Source organism: Phaseolus vulgaris, chromosome 9 (assembly GCF_051622355.1).
Source record: "Phaseolus vulgaris cultivar YP4 chromosome 9, ASM5162235v1, whole genome shotgun sequence".
Lineage (NCBI taxonomy): Eukaryota > Viridiplantae > Streptophyta > Magnoliopsida > Fabales > Fabaceae > Phaseolus > Phaseolus vulgaris.
Window position 1 is genome coordinate 8,546,083 of NC_143506.1, and position 9,329 is coordinate 8,555,411.

Sequence of the window (9,329 nt, forward strand, 5' to 3'; positions counted from 1 at the left end):
TTTAAATGTAAAGTAAAAACGTATCGATAATGGAATATTATCATTTTTAATGTATATGCTTTCATAAAAAATATCCTTTAATATTTTTATTACAATAATTTTACTTTTTAAATATAATTATTTTCATAAAAAATCATTTTCGGTCAAAACAACTTATACACAAGAAGAAAAAATATATAAATATTTTAACATACATATACTTTTTCCAAGTTCTTTTTTTTTCATCTAATTTTTATTTGTATATTTTCTTTCTTTTCTACTACAATAATTATTACATTTCCTCTTTTCCCCTCTTCTACATTCATCTCATCCGCCTCTTCTATTTTATACTTAAAAATAAAAATATTTTATCAATTGTAACGCCGTGTTTAATAAAGAAAAAAAAATAGCGAGGGGAGATCAAATATGAGGAAAAACCCAAGTAATAAAATAAAAGTATTTTTTTTCTGAAGAGAATAAACGAAAAAAAAATACTTTTTAAAAATATTTTATTATAATAATTATAAATTATGTATTATTTTTAAAATATCTATTTATCATTCCTCATTTTATTATTATAATGAAAGAAAATAAGAAAGTGTAGAAGTGTAAATAAATAATGATATATAGTCCCATTAGCTTACCTAAATGACCTATAAAATAAGCCGGACTACAAATTATTTTTCGCAGTTTCTTCCTGCACCTCTACATTTTTCTTCCTGCATCCCCACAATATTATGCAAAGACCATATTATCCCTATTATTTTTTAAAAACCTCAAAATATATTTAAACTGTACTTAATTTTTTACATACTGGATTATGGAATCCAGACAATTTTCGGATTGACGCTTCCAGTAAATTTTCGGATCCACCAATCCATAATTCAAAATATACATTCCATATTCAAACATTCATAATTCAAAAAAAGCATTCTGGATTCACCAATCTGTAACAGAAATATGCATTCTGGATTCTGAAATCCATAATTTAAAAAAAACATTCTAGATTCACTAATCCGTAACAGAATTAGACTTCCGGATTCAGCATTCTGGAAATCAACAATTTATGCAAAATTTGCTTTCGAAACACCCCTTCATCCGAAAAACACAATTTAATCAATTCTGGATTCATGAATCTGGAATACATTACCAGATCCCGATATCCGGTAACCCCAAAATATCCATAACCACCATGTTCCTAAAAAAAACTTTACTCTTACCTCTACAACCCAAACAACACTTCGACAACATAGCATACTCCTCCGTCTTGCCTCAAACAATTACAAAAACCCTCCACCAGTGATTGATATTCAATGATAAAGATGATAAGTGACAAAGGAAGTCCAACATGGTGCTCCTTTTTAAATTAGAGGTCAAGGTCAATCTTGGGATATTTAAAATTGTGGTGCAGGAAGAAAAACGTGGGGGTGCAGGAAGAAGAAGATATTATTATTTTTATCTCGAAGAACTATATCACTTTATGTCTGGCTGGTTTAGCCCATAGTTCAACTGGGTATAGCAGGTCCAACATAAGTTTCTGGGTCAACTCATATTTTAAAATGATAATTATATTTTTTTTTTAAATAATATTATTTTATTAAAACATATATATTATAGTTTATATAAAAAATACTATATTCAAAAATTAAAATTAATTTCATGTAACTAAAATTAAAAAATCATACTTTATTAACTTTTGGATCTAGAATTATTTTTAAACGAACAAAATAGCTCTTTCACTTTAAAAAAAATAAGATTCTGATTTTTGAATTGTAGTTTTCAAATTCTAAATTTTTAAATCCAAAATAAAAGATAATTTTAATTTTTTTGAAAGATAATACAATACAGATTAAAATTGATATGCTTCAGCAACTTAAAATATACCTAAATTTACAGTTGGTTTGAAATATGGATTAGTAGAAATTAAAAAAAGAAGTTATACTTGGTCCATCGTTTTAGTCTGGTTCGTCTTTGTCATTTCTAAATTCTTGGTTCATTTCACAATTGTTTTTAATGGAAACCCTTGAGAAGGGTCAGCTACGAGAGTTTATGAGTATGAGAGGAAATATTTTATTTTAAATGTTTAAATATATATATATATATACATATATGTTAATTAGTACAAATTGTTGCATTACAAATTATTTTCATTATTAACATAATTTCAATAAATCTTAAAAGATCTATAACATTTTTATCTCATTACTCTTTGATTACGATTTCTCATCTAATGTATATTTTAAAATATATTTATCGTTATTGTCTATTATTAAAAAAACATACTTATATATTAAACTATACATACACATTATTTTTTATTAATATACTAATTTTTATCTTATTTTCTTCATAATTTAAGTGTTTATTCCGTGTATTTATTAAAAGAACGGACACTTTAAAATATATTACCACAAATCAGTTATATATTAATATATTACAATGAACTGAAACCCTGTTCAATATAAAGTTAGAAACATAATACATGGATAAAAAATAACGACCAACATAATAATATTTTTAATTATATGTGAGACTTTAATTTAAAAAGCATAAAATAAAATAAAACAAAACAATATAAAAAGTTATTGACCCATGTACTATTCGGTCTTAATTTTTGAATTATGGTTTAACTAAAAATGATTATCAGTGCTAGGATGGTATAACAAAGCGTACCTATATTATTATGTATATTAGAGTCAAACATTTTCTTTCCATTGGTTGCTTGAAGAGAGAGATAGTTGAAGGTATTCGAAGCCCAACCCAACCAAATATAGAACTAACTAGTGAAACTCCAGTAGAAAAGGGTGTGTACAAAGAGGCAAAACCTGTCTCATCCAAGTTCGGCGAAAGTTGTAGAAGAAATAGAAACCTATAGAAAAATAAAACATGAACACTACTTGATATACAATAAAACCGTGTAAAACCTTTTAATAAGGAGCTCTAAACAATTGTTTCTATAATATTTAAAAATAATATATGTATATATATGCATTTATATAAATGTTTTCTGATGGGGTTGGTTTCAGATAACTATTGAGACAACTTCTTTTCTTTCCTTAGTCGTTCGGTTGGATAATACTTCACTTTCTTTCCAAGCAAACTCCTTTCTCTTCTCCATTCATTCTACCTCTCGGTTTCCTTGTAATCCAGACTTGGATGAGACTGGTAAAAAGCACTCTGACGCTCAAGTCAATTTAGTATTTGACACTCGATTGTCAGAGCTATATGATGACGTACCTGAATTCTGGAATCTGTGTTATTTATATTATTTTAGTGGACTTTTCTTATTGAGCTCACTACAAGAAAATCATGAAATAGAAACCAATTTTTAGAAACAAAAAATAATTAGTTGCTATAGTGACTAAATTAGAGACTATTTTAGAGACTAAAAAAAATTAATTTCTAAATTAGTTTATATTATTGTTAAATGGTTTCTAAATTGATATCTAATAAATAATTGGTAGTTAAAACCTTGGTAGCTAATTAGATACCAATTTAGAAACTATTTAACAATAATATAAACTAATTTAGAAACCAAATTTTGTTTAGTCTCTCAAATAATCTCTAATTTAGTCACTATAGCAACTAATTATTTTTTGTTTCTAAAAATTGGTTTCTATTTCATGATTTTCTTGTAGTGGCTAGATTAGAAGACTTGGGTCATGTTTAGAAATACATTATCTCGCTCTTAACCATTGATTAACTTGATTAAGTCTGCTTGAACATAATTAGATTCATGATGTCAGTAGGTCCATTGAGGGAGTTCGATTGTACGACTCACCGGTACAATAAATATACCAACTTACAACTTAAACAGTAAATATTTTTGCATGCAGTCACACATATCAAACATAAACACGTATATGTGTTTGTTTGAAAGGATAACCATATACAACTCATAAATCAAATATCAAAGTATTAAAAGAAGATGTGAAATTTAGTGTAAAACATCTGAACCTTATAATTAAATACCAAAACATTAATATATTTATATTTAGAAGAGTCATTAAAACCCACTTCATACTCATTAATTTTAAACTAAATTACCCTTTTAATCTCTATATTAAAGGTTAAACATCAATTATGTTTTATAAATTTGAACAAATTCAATGTCGATCCAACTATTTTTAAAATGTTCAACTTGGTCCCAACTTTTTAAAACTAATTCAATGTGGTAATCCTAACCTTTTTTAAAACGATTCAATGTGGTAACAACACATAATTCAATGTGTAATGACAAAGTTATAAAGGTAAATTTGTTTTAATGAGGACAATCTAACATAAAGAACCACATTCAATCATTTAAAAAAAAATGGGACCATATTGAATTTTTTTAAAAATTTGAAATTGAATTCTCTTTTGACCCTTAATAAAGAGACTAAAATGGTAATTAAGTCTTATTTAAAATAGAGGTCAAATAGTCTTTTAATAAGATTTATGTGAAGAATATTTTTAAGATTTCTTTCATAGATAACCCTCTAATTAATATCTTTAGATATTTTTTAAGATCTTCCTTCAAGCCTTTCTTTTGGGCCTCCCTATAGGTATGAGTCAATGTTCTTTATGGGTTTTAATAGTATTGTGGTGTCGAGTGAGTTCATAAGACAAAACAATCAAAGGTTTTAAGATGTGCATATGGATTCACAACTAACATGGTATGAAATTGGAGGTGACTCATGAAATGATCTTCATGCATCATGAGTCCACCTATCCTCAATGCACTCACTCCATGTGTGAAGCCACAACTAGTAATATTCCATTTGACTCTAAAAAGTGTTATGTATAGATTGAGTCTCTCACTTATTTTCAAACCACAAGCAATTATCTTATTATAGCATAGACGTTCCATTGCTAGAATGATTATTCATAATATCCTTCTTTAGGTGAGTTGGCACCAAAACTCCTAAATTTAACGAACTTAATTTTTTTAAACTAGACGATTATTGGAAGTGTTTCATATCCTTGATAATTAGGTAGGCTCTCACCAAATGATGATGACTCATTTGTTGTTTGGGTCGCCAAGTTGATTGTGATCTTTCGTCATCACTCAACACTGCACCCTCGAAGTTTTCTAGGACTTTTATGAGTTTCTTAGTAAAATGGTACCTGACAAAGGTCCACTAAAATAATTTCACAATACATAGACACTTCTTCTATTGCACACATTTATACCCAAGTGCCTCAACCATCACAATAATCACATATCTAGAACCTTTAGACACACGATCTTTTTCATATCATATGTAATTTGTTTATTTTCAATATTCATGCATATTCTATATATGTTTTTCAAGTTTATGTCTAAGGGTGGTTAAACTTACTAAGTATTTAATCTAGTTTACGAATTCAACCGCACATGAGGAAGATAACAAATTAGGATTTTAGGAGACACAAAGACCTAATAAAAAATTAACAATTGACCTAATAAAAAAAGCAATACCAATCATAATAGGTGGGAAATGTTAAAGATGTATGGAACTCAACATTTGTGTCAAAAGGCACAAGAATAGAGGAAGAAATGCAAGGGATGAAGCTGATAAAAAATCAAATATTAATTCGCAAATCCTACTCCAACAAAAGAAGATGAAAAATGGTGAGACAAGTTCAAGGAAACTTGGAATGCTAAGAAAAAAATCTCTTTGAAACTATATGGCCGACAAACCCCGTATGAGAAAGAAATTGATGTTAACTTTTCATTCTCTCAATAATTTTTAACCTGATGTTGATATAATGATTGTAACATATTGTTTTGGATAAGGAATGAATATTCTAAAATTCTTAGATTATGAAATATAGGCAAATAAATATGATTCATCAAAAGACAGTGCAAATATAAAGTGATAAATGGAAAGTAATATTCATGCATTAAGGGAAGGAAATTATTAGATAATATAGTTAGGATCAATGAAGTGGTTAATGAAATACGGAGAAAAAAATTATCAATGCATAATTGTGAAAGCAGACTTTAAAAAAGACATACATTTGGTAAATTTGAAATTTCTCCTTTATATGATGAGAAAATTAGGATAAAAGAATGCTTAGAGTTATCATCCATATCTGTTTTATTTAATGAGAGCTCAATAGAAAAATTCATTCTCTCATAAGGATTAAGGTAAGGAGATTTGTTAGTCCCGTTTTGATTCCTGATAGTGGACAAAAGGTTAACAGGTGTAGTAACAAGGTTTATTTGAGGAAATTAAGGTGGAGAGAAAGGAAATATGTACCAATCTGCTTCAATTCATGAATGGCACGTTATTCATATGTAAAACAAACATAAAAAAACATTTTAATTATAAAGATCATCCTTAAATATTTTGAATTGGGCTCCGGTTTCAAAGTCAACTTTTTGTTATAGGGGTAGAGCAAAAGATCATTGAGAGTTTCTCAATTGTCCTAAATTGCAAAATTATGAGTACCCCATTTACCTGTTTAGGATTACCTGTTGGGAGAGACCATAAGACAAAACAGTTATGGCAATGACTGATTATAAAAATTAGAAAAATATTATTTGTTTGGAAAGAAAAGAATATTGATAACTGCTTTAGTCACATTCAATTTTTAAACAAATAATAGGTTCCCACTAGTGTTGTGTATATGGATCCAAAGTAAATAATATTATTTTTAAGAATGAAAAATCAGATGGTGTGGAAATTTTTACTCAATGGTGATAATAATGATATAGTATTTTTTTTTATCAGCAATAAATTAATAGAATAAAATGAGACTTTAAGAAGTGCCTCAACCTTTATACATAATTACTTCTAGTTCAAGTAATGACAATACATAACATAGTAAAAGTTTAAACAAACTTAACACTAGAGGACTTAAACTGAAAAGGAATCCCAACTCAAGTAACGATACAGTATGGTGTGTTGAAAGAATTTTAAAATTATTCGACCGTACTTATTAAGGTTGTAAGGATGAATAAATAGAGATTAATTTAAAATATAAAATAGTTATAAAGATTTTAAATTAATGGTTAGATATCAATTTAAAAATTATTTTATAAATTTTTATTAATAATACAAATTATTTTAAATACTAATAATTTTTTAAGTTTATAAAATAGTTTTTAATTTAATTAAATAATATCTCATTGTTTGATTTCTAAAACTAATTTTTATTTAGTAACTTTTTTAGTGTAAAATCTAAAAACTTAAAACTCTACAACCCAAAAAAACCAACATGTGTCTTATTCGATTCACAACTCTTCTTTTTGTAAACATCACTCTTGGATGAAAAATAAACTGCTTAATGTTCACCACCAAAGGAGCATACTATTGCACCATATGCAAGGGAAGTAGGTATTGCAACGTATACAACATTTGAGGGAAGTAGGTAGGAATTAAAGTTGCTATTTTTTGCTATTTGATATAGTAAGGGTAAAACATTTTCAAAGATCTGAAAGAAGTCAAAGTTTAGAAATTAGAAATTTCTAATACAAATTTTAGACTTTACTCTCTACTTTTTTACTTTGTGCATATTTGTACACTATTTATTTAATATAATTATTTTTTTATTTATCAAAATATATATATATATATATATATATATATATATATATAACATAAATCATTATAATTGGTTTAACTAAACTTCTATTTAATGTGAGTTTCAAGTCATAACGTGTTCAAACAAATTCAATTCTAATTCTGTAATGAGTTTTTTTTTAATATTATTAAAAAATCATTAAATAAAAAATAATTCTAAAAACAAAAAAATTAATTATTATATTAAATAAATAAAATATTATATTATAATTACAAAATTATTAGTATTTAAAATAATTTTTATTATTTCTTAGAATTTTTTTATTAATATGTATAGTCTACTTATGTATTGTTTTTGTTAACATATGAGTTTTAGTTTAGTCTCTCCATATTTTTGTATTTTCATTTTTTTAATAATACTTTTTTTATGTGATGACAAATGATTGTTGTTACTTGATATGTCAGTCTAGTTGAGATGTCAAGTAGCATAATGATGTCTAACATAAATTTTTTTTATAAAAAATAAATAGTTTTTATAATTAATAAAAAATTATAATCTAATTTTTAAATTGATATTTAATATTAGTTAAAAATTATGTCTATATTTATAAGACCTGTATTTTGAGTCCTATAATAAAATGTTAATAAAAAATATGTAGAATGTAATTATTTATAAAGAATTCTAAAAAGTTAATGTAAATCTATTATATTAATACAATGATTATAATTTAATTTATTGTTAATTATATTAATTTAAAAAATTAATTTAATTTTTTTATTAATAGTAAAAAATATATTAAATATATTAATTTATAAAGTAATATTTAAATTATAATAATAATAATTTTTTAATTTTAAAATAATTTTTATTTAATAATTTTTTTAATGAATTTTTCGGTAATGTTACTCTCTTGAACATTATATTATTTCACTTGTAGCGTTTTTCTCTTTTAAGTATATTCTATATCAAATAAAACGTAAAAGTGTGGGCCTTGAATTTGAAAAACCATAAATTTTCTTACGTTTCTTAATGAGTTTTTGTAAAAGTCAACGCATTTTATTTAATAAAGTTTTAATTAAATAAACTTATCTTCATAAATCAAACAACATGTTTCATAAATCTGGACAACCTGCTTGTGGTGGGTCCAAGTATATTTGTTTTCCAAGGAACATTAGCTCCCTGTTTGCTTCAGGGATGTACTGTTCAAGAGGAAGGATGTGAGTGAATATCCATGGTTTTGATCAAGGGATGTGCAGGGAAGTGAAGGAGAGGATATATCTGTGAACAGTAAATATCCTATCCCCTCAAAATGAAGAGATGTAGAGGGAAAGCCATGTCAGCATCCTTTATTTCCAAATTTACCCTCATCTGAATGTATCACAATGCTTCATTTGAATGTATTAGTATTTAAAAAAAAATATTTTACAATGTTTAAAATATATATATATATATATATATATAATATTTAAAATGAAGAAACAAATCATAATAAATTTTAAAGAAGTTTTAAGTTTGTTTATTATTTTATAAAATATTATAAATCACTGTACAAAAATATAGTTAAATAAAATCTTCCATTTATATATTAGTTATTAGGATAGATCAGATGATACCTATTTTTCAAGTTCTAATAAGATATTTTATTAAATGTGGTTGGATTTATTTGTTTTTTAAAGAAAAAAATATACTATATCTAATTAAAATTGAAAATATTACCTGGATTTGACCATGGTCATCATCAAAAGATTATACTAAACATTTTTCATTTTATTTTATACTAAATATTTAATTTATTTAATTAAAAAATCCCTAAACACAATCCATCACTTAAAATAATTTTATTATAACTTAAATTATTC